Here is a 13,552-nt window from a genome sequence, read left to right on the forward strand (position 1 = left end):
GAGTCTATTATAGTCAGAGAAAAAACTATGTATGATTTAATTATTTTAAAATTGTTAAGGTTTGCTTATGATCCAGGATATATATATATCTCTCTCTATATATAGTATATATAGATATATATAAATAGAAAATAATATATATCCTGTTGATTAGAGGATTTTATAACTGTTAATTAGATCCTATTGTCTGTTGTTGATTTATTTTGTAACCTTTCTGATTTTCTATCAATTGTTAAAAGAGAAGTGTTGAGGTCTCCAACTATAATTGTGTATTTGTGAATTTTTTCCTTTCAGTTCTATCAGTTTTCACTTCACGTACTTTGCAGCTCTGTTGTTTATTGCATATACATTTAGGATTGTTATGTCTTTATGATGGGCTGAATATTTAATCATTGTATAATGTCCCTTTATACCTCTGGTACTTTTCTTTGTTATGAATTCTACCTTATTTGATATTAATATAGCCATTCTTGCTTTCCTTTGATTAACGTTTACATGATATATTGTTTTCCATTTTTTTACTTTCAGCCTGCTCATATCATTATGTTTGAAGTGAGTCTCTTGTAGAAAGTGCAACCTAGGTCATGTTTTATAATCCACCCTGCAATCTCTGTCTCTTAATTGGACCATTTAAATTTAGTGTAATTACTGGCATATTATGGCTTATATATGCTAATTTTTTTGTTCCATGTTTGTTCTCTCTGATTTTTGTTTCTCTGTTTTCTCTTTCTTGCTCTCCAGTGAATTACTTGAACACTTTTTGGAATTTCATTTTGATTTATCTATGTTGTATTTGAATGTATTTCTCTGTATAGATTTTTAACAGTTACTCTAGGTAGCATATTACATATACATAAGACAGTGTACTGGTGTCATCATTTAATAGTTTGAGTAAGAGTAGAAATCTTACCTCTCTTTAGATTCCTTTATCCTCTCTGGCGTAGAATTGTCTTAACTATTTCCTGTACATACATTTAGAACCACACCAGACAAGACTATAAATTTTGATTTAACATCAAACATAATTTAGAAAACACAAAAGAAAAGAAAGCTCTGTTGTATCTAGGCACATTTTTGCTCTAGCCATTATTTCTTTTTTTTGTTTGCAGAATAATTTATTTTTTTTTTTTAATTGCATTTTAGGTTTTGGGGTACATGTGAAGAACATGCAAGATTGTTGCATAGGTGCATACGTTGGCAGTGTGATTTGCTGCCTTCCTCCGCTTCACCTATATGTGGCATTTCTCCCCATGCTATCTCTCCTCAATCTAGCCATTATTTCTTTCTTTATGTTCCATGACTCATTGTTTTGTGATTTCTTTCTGTTATAGAGAACTTCCTTATCCATTCTTTTAGGGTAGGTCTTCTAGTGACAGATTCCCTTAGGTTTCCTTTGTCTGAAAATATCTTTATTTACTCTTTATTCCTGAAGGATGTTTTTACTTGATATAGGGTTCCAGGTTGATGTTTCCTTTCATCAAAAAATGTTGTACTACTTTTTTCCCTGCCTTTATGGATTTTGATGAGAGATCCACTGTCATTTCTATTGTTTTTTTCTTATTGGTAATATGTCATTTCTCTCTCACTGCTTTCAAAGTTTTTTTTCTATGACTTTAATTTTCAGAAGTTTGGATATAATGTGTCTTGGTATGGATTTCTTTGTATTTATCCTGCTTGAGATTTGCTTAGCTTCTGGAATCTGTTGGCTTATGCTTTTTGCCAAATTTAGACACTGTATCCATTCTTTTGAGGACTTTCTCAACTCTTTCTTTTTCTCCTCTTGTTATGAAACTCCAGCGTCACAGGACTCCTTGGGTCCCTGTGGCTCATTCCATTTATTTTTTTTCCCCAATTTTTTCCCAGCCTATTTTCTTTTCATTGATCACATTGAGTAATTTCTATTGTTCTATCTTCAATGATACTTTTATTTCCTCTGTTCTCTCCATCCTTCTTTTGAGCATATCCACTGAGCCTTTTATTTCAATTATTGTATTTTTCGGTTCTAAAATTTTCATTTGATAACTTTTTTTTTTCTTTGAGACAGAGTCTCACTGTGTTGCCCAGGCTAGACTGCAGTGGTACAATCTTGGCTCACTGCAACCTCTGCTTCTCAGGTTCAAGTGATTCTCCTGCCTCAGCCTCCCAAGTAGCTGGGACTATAGGCACACACCACCGCGCTCAGCTAATTTTTGTATTTTTAGTAGAGACGGGTTTTACCATATTGGCCAGGCTGGTCTTGAACTCCTGACCTCGTGATCTGCCTGCCTTGGCCTCCCAAAGTGCTGAGATTACAGGCATGAGTCACTGTGCCTGGCCGGGTACATCTATGTATCTTCTAGTTCTTTGCTAAGACCCTATTTTGGGAGGGAGAAGTTTTTATAGTTTTCAATGGCTTTCAAGCATGTTTGTAATTGTTCACTGAAGCATTTTTATGATGGCTGATTTAAAATCTTTGTCATATAATTCAACGTCTCTGTCATCTTGGTGCTGACATCTATTGATTATTTTCCCCATTGGATAGTGGTAAAAATCCTGGCTCACCATTAGGTCTCCTCTCATTAAGGCTGGATGGGGGTGAAAGACTAGGCTTTTCACATGGTATTCCCTAATATAAAGTGGAGAATTTATACATACAACAGAAATGAAAGTCCTGTATCCCTACTCAGCCTTCTCCAACACATCCTTACAGCCTGGTGAGTATGGAAATCTAGGCTCCCAACTTGGCTTTTGCTAGTGGGGATGGAGATTGGATTGGGGTCACAGTTTTTCTGTAGTGTTTGGCTGGAATAGAATGGTTATTGTCTAAAAGTTTTCTGTGTTGTCCCCTGATCCCTTTTTCAATCCTTTGGCTAGAGGGAAGAGGCTTTTGTTGGGGATTTTATGTCTGTGCCTGTTCATGTTTCTGGGTTGTTAGCTTCTCTAACTCTGAGTTTGGGATATATGAGGCTAAAAGAAAATCCAGAAAATGCACCACCATGTCATTCCTTGGGTTCAGAGGTCTTTAGCCAGTTTGGCTTTGTTTCTTCACCTTTTACAGTTATCTTATATTTGTTTTATATATAATATGCAGGACCTTTATTTGTATTTTGGAGATTGTACGTTATTCTTAAGACAACAGATTTTGAAAGATTTTAAGGATTTTTTTGGAAGTCACTTTAGATGGCTTCAGTGTAGAAAGGATAAGAAGGAGCAAGACTGAAAGTAGAGGCCAATTAGGAGACTGTCAGAATCTGGTGAAAGATGACGGTCTCCTGGACTTGGATGGTAACAGGAGATGGAAATAAATAGTCAATTTGAGAGATAGTTAGGAATTAAGAATCAAGAATTTGGTGAATATTTTGTTACTGTAGGTAGTTAGACATGAACAGGGTAGGAAAGCCCTCTCCCGACCTCACCAGGAATGTCAGGCGACCATTAGGAGATGGTCAGGTGGTTGTTAAACTGTCTCTTTAATAATTGGTTGCAACCAGTACCGGGGAAAGGCAGTCTCCCAATAGATAGAAAAAACCTGGTTATCAGCAACTTCCCAATAAAACCACGTGAGTTGAGCAAGTGGGCTCAAGTGTGTGCACTAAGAGGCAACATGATGGGGTTTAAACACTCAACTGGGAAGGGAAAAATGCCTCAATTGAGTATACCTACAACTTCAGTAAACACACTTCGTATGTGGCCCCTCCTAAGTGCTGGCAGGCCACTGCACATGCGCATGACCCACCCACAGGGAAGAGTCAAGGAAGGAGAAAAGAAGATCCCGGGACCATGCCGGTTTATAATACCCCAAGCCAAGGGCTGATGAAGGCACTTGGATCTCTCATTTTGCCCGCTTGGCCCTCTTACAAGTTTACTTCGTTTCATTCCTGCTCGAAAAGTTTTTCATAAATGTTCACTCGTGATCTAAAACTTGCCTCAGTCTCTCCTGCCTTACGCCCCCTGGTTGAATTATTTCTTCTGAGGAGGCAAGAATTGAGGTTGCTGCAAACCCGTAAGAGTCACCGCTGCAAACAATTTGATGTGCAAGATAAAGAGGTCAGGAATAACTTGTGTGTTTCTGATTTGAGCTACTCTGTGGGTGGTAGTGTACCGTGTCTTTTTATAGCAGGTATCAAAATTGTATTATAATTTCATAGTTATTTATATGATTATTTGTTTAATGTTTGTCTCTCTTTACCAGATTGTAAGAAAAGGAGCCGTAAGAATTTTGTTGACTGCTATACTCTCAGCAGCTAGCACAATGTCTGTCCTGTAATTATATGCTCAATAAATATTAATGCATTGCGATATATTTAAAAAGGGAAGCATGCTTGTCGAGAAGATAATTTTAGAATTTTATTTTTTAATATATTAAATTTAAGGTCTACAAATAACAATGTTGGAGCTATCTGGAAGCTAAATAGAGCTATCTGGAAGCTAACTGGAAATTTAAGCCATTGCAGTGAAGATATTCTTTCTAGATTGTATAGAGAAGAAGACCTAGAGCTAAGCTTTAAATATTTCTAATTTAGAGGGAAAAGTGAAGAAAAGCAGCTACCAAAGTGACCAAGTAAGAATAGCTAGAAAAGTGTTTAAAAATTTAAAATACTTAAAATATTTCTCCTGTATTTAACTACACCAGAAAAGGTGTGGTTAAATAGATGTCAAAAGAAGAAAGAGTGTTTAAAAAAAAGAGGGAGGATTTGACACTGTCGTAACTCAAAAACCAAACAAGATAAAGACTAAAAATCATCCACTGGATTAGTGCAAAAATGGTTTTGATGGCATTGGAGAGGAAGCCATATTGGAAGAATGATTTAAGGTAAGAAAATGGAGACAAAAAATAAAGAAATTCTTGAAATATTTAAGTGACTAGAATGAGAGGAAAAAGTGATAGTGGGGGGAGAGTGGAGTAATGTAAAGCCCAGGGAAAATATTAGTTTATTATTTCAGATAGGTGAAACTAGACCATGTTTAGTAGCTGATGAGAAAGAGCCAGTAGAAAAGAAGAGGTTGAAGATAGGATGCAGAGAATGTAATAGGAGGGAAGGAGAAGAAACGAATTCAGATAAAGGTAAGCCTGAAAGTCTGGTAGCAAAAAATGTGTAAGAATTCCAGATTGTAGCTTCTAAACATTTTTTTAATGGTGTAGAAATTGAGGATATCTGTTTAGATTAAGTTGGTTTAAAAAAGACAGCATATATGGAGGGCCTAGCACATAGTAGGTGCTTAATAAATAGTAGCTTTGTTACTTGCAGTTTTAGAGAGGTTTTGTATGATTATAGCATTAGTACAGTGTAATGTGATTTGAGAACATTTAAAATAGTTTCTCTATAGTCTGCCGAAGTGCTTGAAACTCAGCTTTGAGAAAATGGTTACATTGGATTAAAGCATTGCAAAATACTGCTTTATCTGTTTTATATATTCATATTTTGATGAGATGCATTATTTTATTATTTTTATTCCAACAGTTTTTGGAGTACAGGTGGTTTTTGGTTACATGGATAAATTCCACAGTGGTGAATTCTGAGATTTTAGTGCACTTGTCACCCTAGCAGTATACACCATATCCAATACGTAATCTTTTATCCCTCATTCCCCTCCATGTCCCACTCTCCTTGGAATCCCCAAAGTCCATGATATCACTCTGTATGTCTTCATGTCCTCAGAGCTTAGCTCCCATTTATAAGTGATAACATATGGCATTTGGTTTTCCATTCCCGAGTTACTACATTTAGAATAATAGCCTCCAGCTTCATCCAAGTTGCTGCAAAAGACATTCTTTTGTTCCTTTTTATGGCTGAGTACTATTCCATGGTGTATGTATGCCACATTTTTAAAAATTCACTTGGCACTTAGGTTGGTTTCACATCTTTGCAATTGCAGATTTGCTGCTGTATACATGTGTGTGGATGTGTCTTTTTCATATAATGACTGTTTTTCCTTTAGGTAGATACCCAGTAGTGGGATTGCTGGATTGAATTGTAGTTCTACTTTTATTTCTTTAGGGAATCGCCATACTGTTTTCCATAGTGGTCGTACTAAATTATATTCCCACCAGCAGTGTAGAGGTGTTTCCTTTTCACCACATTCACGCCATATCTATTGTTTTTTGACTTTTTAATTATGGCCATTTAAAAAACATAAATAAAAATAAAAAATAATAATTATGGCCATTCTTTCAGGAGTAAGGTGGTATCTCATTGTGGTTTTAATTTGCATTTCCCTGATGATTAGTGATGCTGAGCATTTTTTCATACGTTTGTTGGCTATTTGTATATCTTCTTTTGAGAAATGTCTATTCATGTCCTTTGCCCACTTTTAAATGGGATTAGTTGTTTCTTTTTTCTTGAATGCAGTATTTTAAATTGCAGCCAACTTCTAGTTGATTTCAAATTGTTTAGTTCCTACTTAAATAAAACCCTTAAGAAAGGGTTTTTTAAACTGACAAATAAAATTGTATATAATTATGCATAACATGTTTTGAAATATATAAACCTTGTGGAATAGCTAAATTGAGGGAATTAAGATATGCATTATCTCACACGCTTCTCATTTTTTTTGAGTTGAGAACACTTAAAACCTACTCTCTTAGCAATTTTCAAGAATATAATATATTATTGTTTAAATCCCCTTTGATGCTTTCTGTAGGTTCAGCCTTGCCCCAGTCCCGTTCTCTTCTGTTTTTTTAATTTGTGAAGGATTAGAGTTAATTCATGCTTAATGTTTGGGTAGAATTCACCAGTTATGCCATCTGGTCCTGAACATTTATTTCTTGAGAGGTTTTTGGTTACTGATTCAATCTCTTGGTGTACTATATGTCTATCAAGATTTTTATGACTTCAAATCTTATGGTTAAGTCTTTAATCCATGCTGAATTAATTTTTGTATATGGTAGGAGATAGTGATCTAGTTTCTTTCTTCTGCATTTGACTAGCCACTTTTTCCAGTATTATTTATTGAATAGGATGTCCCTTCCTCCATTTGTTGAAGTTAGTTGTAAGGTTGTGACTTTATTTCTGGGTTCTCTATTCTGTTCCATTGATGTGTGAGTCCATTTTTGTACCAATACCATGCTGTTTTGGTTACTATAGCTTTACAATATAGTTTGAAGCCAATATGATGCCTCTGGCTCTGTTATTTTTGCTTAGTACTGCTTTGGCTATTTGGGCTCTTTTTTGGTTCCATATGAATTTTAGAATTTTTTTTTTCTAATTCTGTAGAAATTGATGGTGGTGGTTTGATAGAAATTGCATGAAATCTGTAGATTGCTTTGGGTGTATAGTCACTTTATCAATATTGATTGTTTCTATCCATGAGCATGGGATGTTTCTCTATTTATTTGTGTCATCTACAATTTCTTTCATCAATGTTTTGAGGTTCTCTTTGTAGAGGTCTTTTACCTCCTTTGTTAAATGTATTCCTAGATATTGTATTTTTTGCAGCCATTGTAAAGGGGATTGAGTTCCCAATTTGGTTCTTAGCTTAAGCATTGTTGGTGTATAGCAATGCAACTGATTTTTGTACATTAATTTGGATCCTGAAACTTTACTGAAGTTGTTTATCAGGTCTAAAAGTCCTTTGGAGGAATCTTTGGTTTTCTAGGTAGGTATAAGTTTATGTCATTCAACAAACAAAGATAATGTGACTTCCTCTTTTGCTATTTGGGTACCTCCCTTTATTTCTTTCTCTTGCCTGATTGCTCTGGCTAGGACTTCCAGTACTATGTTGAATAGGAGTGGTGAGGATAGATATCCTTACCTTGTTCCAACTCTTAGGAGGAATTCTTTCAACTTTTTCCTCTTCAGTAGGATGTTGGTTGTGGGTTTGTCATAGATGACTCTTATTATTTTGAAATTTGTTCCTTCAATGCCCAGAGTGTTGAGAATTTTTCTTATGAAGGGATATTGGATTTTATCAAATGCTTTTTCCGCATTTATTGAGATGATCATATGGTTTTTGTTTTAATTCTGTTTTTGTAGTGAATCACATTTATTGATTTGCATATGTTAACCCATCCTTGCAATCCGTGGAATACTTATAATGATGATCTTTTTATTTAATTTTATTCCTTTATTTTTTTCGAGACAAGGTCTCTCTCTGTCACCCAGGTTGGAGTGCAGTGGCACAATCAGGGCTTACAGCAGCCTTGACTTCCCGGGCTCAAGTGCTTCTCTTGCTTTAGCCCCACCAGATAGCTAGGACTACAGGCATATGCCACCACATCCAGCTAATTTTTTTTTTTTTTTTTGAGACGGACTTTCGCTCTTGTTACCCAGGCTGGAGTGCAATGGTGCGATCTCGGCTCACCGCAACCTCCGCCTCCTGGGTTCAGGCAATTCTCCTGCCTCAGCCTCCCGAGTAGCTGGGATTACAGGCGTGCACCACCATGCCCAGCTAATTTTTCGTATTTTTTAGTAGAGACGGGGTTTCACCATGTTGATCAGGATGGTCTTGATCTCTTGACCTCGTGATCCACCCGCCTCGGCCTCCCAAAGTGCTGGGATTACAGGTGTGAGCCACCGCGCCTGGCCCCAGCTAATTTTTTTTTATTTTTGGTAGAGATGAGGTCTCACTCTGTTTCCCAGGCTGGTATTGAACTCTGGAGCTCAAGCAGTCCTGTCTTGGCCTCCCAAAGTGCTAGGATTACAGTCATGAGCTGCTATGTCTGGCTATGATGAATGATCTTTCTTTGTGCTTCTAGATTTGGTTTGCTAGTCTTTTGTTGAGGATTTTGCATCTATGTTCATTACAGATATTTTCTTTTTTGTGTCCTTGACAGATTTTGGTATCAGAATGATACTGGTTTCATAAAATGAGTTAGGGGAATCCCTCCTCTTTGATTTTGTGAATTGTTTCAGTAAGATTGGTACCAGCTTTTCTTTGTATATCTAATAGAATTTGGCTGTGACTCCATCTGATCCTGGGCTTTTTTGGTTGGTAGATTTTTTTATTACCAACCAAAAAAAATGAATTTTTTTGAAATTCCATTTTTTTTGGTTGGTAGTAAAAAAATTGAAGTTATGAACTGTTTGAATTTCATAACTTGTTATTGGTCTGTTCAGAATTTCAACTTCTTCTGGGTTCAATCTTGGGGGTTGTATGTTTCCAGGAATTTATCCATGTCCTCTAGGTTTTCTAGTTTGTGTGTATAAAGAAGTTCATAGGAGTCACTGAGGATCTTTAGTGTTTCTGTGGTTTCAGTTGTAATGTCATCTTTGTAATTTGGGACTGTTTATTTGGATCTTCTTTCTTGTTCTCTTGGCTAACGTAGCTAGTGGTCTATCAATTTTGTTTATTCTTTCAAAGAATCAACTATTCATTTTATTGACCCTTTATATGATACTTTTGTCTCAATTTCATTTAGTTCTGCTCTTATCTTTGTGATTTCTTTTCTTCTGCTGGCTTTGTGTTTAGTTTGTTCTTATTTTTCTAGTTCTTTGAGGTGCAACATTAAGTCGTTAATTTGAAATCTTTTTATCTTTTCTGATGTAGGTATTTGGCACTATAAACTTCCCTCAACACATTTTTTTTTTTTCTGTATCCCAGAGGTTTTGGCATGTTGTGTCTCTGTTTTCATTTGTTTCCAAAAAAGAAAAAAATGTTTATTTCTGCCTTAATTTAATTGGTTAGCCAGAAGTTGTTCAGGAACAAGTTGCTTAGTTTTTATGTCCTTGTGTGGTTTTGAGAGTTCCTCTTGGCATTCATTTCTAATTTTATTCCACTGTGGTCTGAGAAGGTGCTTAATATAATTTTGATTTTTCAAAAATTATTGAGACTTTTTTAAAAATGACCAAGCATATGGCAAATTTTAGAGAATGTTCTGTGCACAGATGAGAAAAATGTATATTCTGCGGTTGTTATGTGGGATGTTCTGTAGATGTCTGTCTCTTGGGTCTGTTTGCTCAAGAGTCCAATTTAAGTCCAGAGTTTCTTTGTTAGTTTTCTGCCTCAATGATCTGTCAGTGGGATATTGAATTCTGCCACTATTATTGTATGGCTGACTATCTCTTTTCTTAGGTCTAGTAGTATTTGTTTTATAAATCTGGGTCCTCCAGTGTTGAGTGCATATACATTTAGGACAGTTAAATTTTCTTGTTGAATGGAACTTTTATATAATGGCGTTTTGCATATTTTTAACTGTTGCTTTAAAGTTGATTTTATCTGATACAAGACTATCAACTCCTGTGCTTTTGTTTTCCATTTCCATGATATATCTTCCTCCACCCTTTTACTTTGAATCTGTGGGTATCATTACACTTTAGATGGGTATCTTGAAGGCAGCAAATGGTTAGGTCTTGTTTTTTCATCCAATTTGCCAATCTGTATCTTTTCAGTGGAACATTTTTAGGCTGTTTACATTCAAGCTTAATATTGAATGTGTGAGATTTTGTTCCTGTTGTAATGTTCTTATTGCTTTGTAGTCTTAATTGTGTAATTGCTTTATTGATTCTGTGAACTTTGTACTTATGTGTGCTTTTACGGTAGCCAGTATTGTCCTTCTGTTTCCATGTTTAGAATTCCTTTGAGCATATCTTGTAAATCCGGTCTGGTGGTGAAGAATTTCCTTAGCATTTGATTATCTGGGAAATACTCAATTTCACCTTTGTTTATAAAGTTTATAAAGTTTTGACAGGATATTAGATTCTTGGCTGACATTTTTTCTTTTAAAAGGCTAAAAAACAGGCTCCCAGTGTTTTCTGCTTGTACGGTTTCTGTGGAGAAGTCCACAGTTAGTCTGTTAAAGGCAGCTAGAGAAAAGGACCAAATGTGAGTGTCATTACACACTAGGTAGGTGTCCTGGAGGCAGCAGATGGTAGGCTTTTGTTTTTTCATCCAATTTGCTGATCTGTATCTTTTAAGTGGAGCTTTTAGGCCATTTACATGCCAGGTTAATATTGCAGTGACACTATATTTGGCCCTCTTCTCTAGCTGCCTTTAAAATTTTTTCTTTATTGTTGACCTTGGCCTTGGTGATTTTCATCTTTTATGGTATCTTGCAGGTATTCTCTGAATTTCTTATATCTGGATGTCTACCTATCTATCAAGAGTAGGGAAGTTTTCTGAATTATTCCTACATATTTGTTTTCCAAGTTGCTTACTTTTTCTTCTTTTCTTTCAGAAATATCCATAAGTCATAGGCTTGTTATTTTGCATGATTCCATATTTCTTGAAGGTTTCATTCATTTTTTAAATTCTTTTAATTTGAAAGTCTGGTCTTTGAGCTCTGAAATTCTTTTTTTTTTTTTTTTTTTTGCCTGCTTGGTCTAGTTGATTGTTAAGGCTTTAAACTGTGGTTTGAAATTCCTTCAGTGCATTTTTCATTTCCAGAAGTTCTGTTTGCTTTTTCTTTAATATATATATCTCCTCTTTCATCACTTGAATCATTTTTCTGGTTTCTTTGTGATTATTTTCAACTCTTGTATCTCACTGAGCTTCCTTACTCACTGAGTCTATATTTTTCAGTTATTTATTTGTCATTTCAAAGTTTTCATTCTGGTTAGGATCTATTGCTAGAGAGCTAGTGTGGTCCTGTGGGGGTTTCACAGCATTCTGTTTTTCATGATGCTGGAATTCTTGAGCTGGTTCCTTCTGACCTGTAGAAGCTGTCATTTCGTATTTTTGAATTTACTTTTGTTTGGGTGGGATTTTTTTCCCTCCTTGAGGGTGTAAATATTGCACATGTTGGGTAGGTTCCTTTGGTTTTGCTTCTATATGCTTTTCAGGGATGTATGCTCTGTATGAATTCCTTGGTTATAGAATTTTCATGCTCTACGTGAATTCCTTGGTTATAGATAGCCTTAGTGTAAGGGTTTTCTCAAATGCTAATTGTTTGTAGGTTGTAGTAGTGGTGTACTGTGCTTGTGGTTAGGCTCACTGTCTCCTAGAGGGATGAGGAGTTGAAGGCCTTGGGAGGCTTATCTCATTCCTAAGCGCTGTGTATTTCTGTCAGCAGAAATTTTATATTGGGTTATGCAGTTCACCCTATTAGCCAGTAGGTGGTGCTTGTGAGTAAGAGCTGCCTGAGCACGGTAGAGGTTGAGATGAGCTGTGCAGGTTGACCTTCCTGTCAGTAGGTGACACTTGTAGGTGAGAGGTAGTTAGTTGCATGATAGCAGTGGAATGTTTACTTGGCCTTTGTTGATTGGGGAAATACTGAGGTGTCCCTGGCAATGGGCAAGACATGAATCTCCCAGGGGCCTACCACCTGTGCTCTGCTGCCAAGGAAGATGGAGGGGACCATTTTGGGCAGGACTAGGTCCAGCAAGACCATGACCAGGCTGTTCGAGGTGAATGCAAGCACTGATCTTGGTGGGGATCTAGGGGCAGCTCTCTCCGGCTATGCTCCAGGGTTAGGTGGAGGCAACCCTCCTGGGTTACTGGGCTTGCTTAGAGGAAGAGGGGCAGCCTGGACTTTTCAGCGCAGGAGGTGGTCCTGGGGCTGGCTCAGCTCATATGTTCCTGATCATCCCTACAGTCTAGGCTGATCCCAAGCCATTTGTGTCCAGATTACTGAGCCATTTCAGGCATTCTGGACGATGGGACTCCCCCTTCCTTGGGTTCACTCTGGGTCCAATGGCTGGGCTGGCACCCAGCAACTCCAAGCAGGCTGCTCCACTTCCTTCCTCTTCAACCATGGACTCTTCAGTCACTGCTCTATTGAATTTCAGTGTTTTCTCTCAAAAGACTTGTTGGAAGTGTGAAGGATTTACTCAATATTTTGGTTCTTCTTGATGGAAGAGGTGCATCCCAACTGCTTCTAGTTAACCATCTTGACTCACTTCATTTTTAATGTGGGCATTTGCTGCTATAAATCCCCCCTGAACACTGCCTTTGCTGTATCCCATACATTTTGATATATTGTGATTTTATTTTCATTCATCTTTAAGTATTTTCTAATTTCCTCTGTGATTTCTTCTTTGACCCATTGGTTGTTTAACAGTATGTTGTTTAATTTCCACGTTTGTAAATTTTCCAGTTTTCCTTCTGTTATTGATATCTAGTTTCATTCCATTGTGTTTGGAGAAGATACTTTGAATGATTTTAATCTTTTAAAATTTACTGAGATTTTTTGTGGCCTGATACATGATCTGTCTTGCAGAATGTTCCATATGCACTTAAGAATAATGTGTATTCTGCTGTTGCTAAGTAAAAGCTCATATATATGTCTGTTAAATCTACCTTGTTTATAGTGTTGTTCAATTTCTTTATTGTTCTATTTCCTTACTGATACATTCTTTAGATGCTGAATTCGTTATTGAAGGTGAGGTAATGAAGACTGTATATTGTTGTAGAACTATCTATTTCTCCCTTCTATTCTGTTAATGTTTGCTTCATATATTTTGGGGTTCTGATATTTGGTGTATTTATATTTAAAGTTGCTATATCTTCTTGATGAATTGACCCTTTTATGAATATATAGTGCTCTCTCATAATGGTTTTTGTGTTAAGGTCTATTTTGTCTGATATTAGTATAGCCATCAGCTCTCTTTTGGTTACTGTTTGCATGGAATAGCTTCATTCTTTTTCACTTTCAACCTATTTGTGTATTTGAATCTAAAGTGAACCTCTTTTAGACATC

General features: G+C 36.3%; 1 protein-coding gene across 2 annotated transcripts in view; it reads left to right on the forward strand.

Annotated features, from left to right (window-relative positions):
• LOC105716591 (sperm equatorial segment protein 1-like) overlaps positions 1-13,552 on the forward strand; it is a 110,988-nt gene that overhangs the window by 25,676 nt on the left and 71,760 nt on the right. The gene's annotated exons all lie outside the window — the stretch shown is intronic.

This window comes from Aotus nancymaae, unplaced genomic scaffold (assembly GCF_030222135.1).
Source record: "Aotus nancymaae isolate 86718 unplaced genomic scaffold, 86718_ANA_hifiasm-v0.15.2.pri h1tg000003l, whole genome shotgun sequence".
Lineage (NCBI taxonomy): Eukaryota > Metazoa > Chordata > Mammalia > Primates > Aotidae > Aotus > Aotus nancymaae.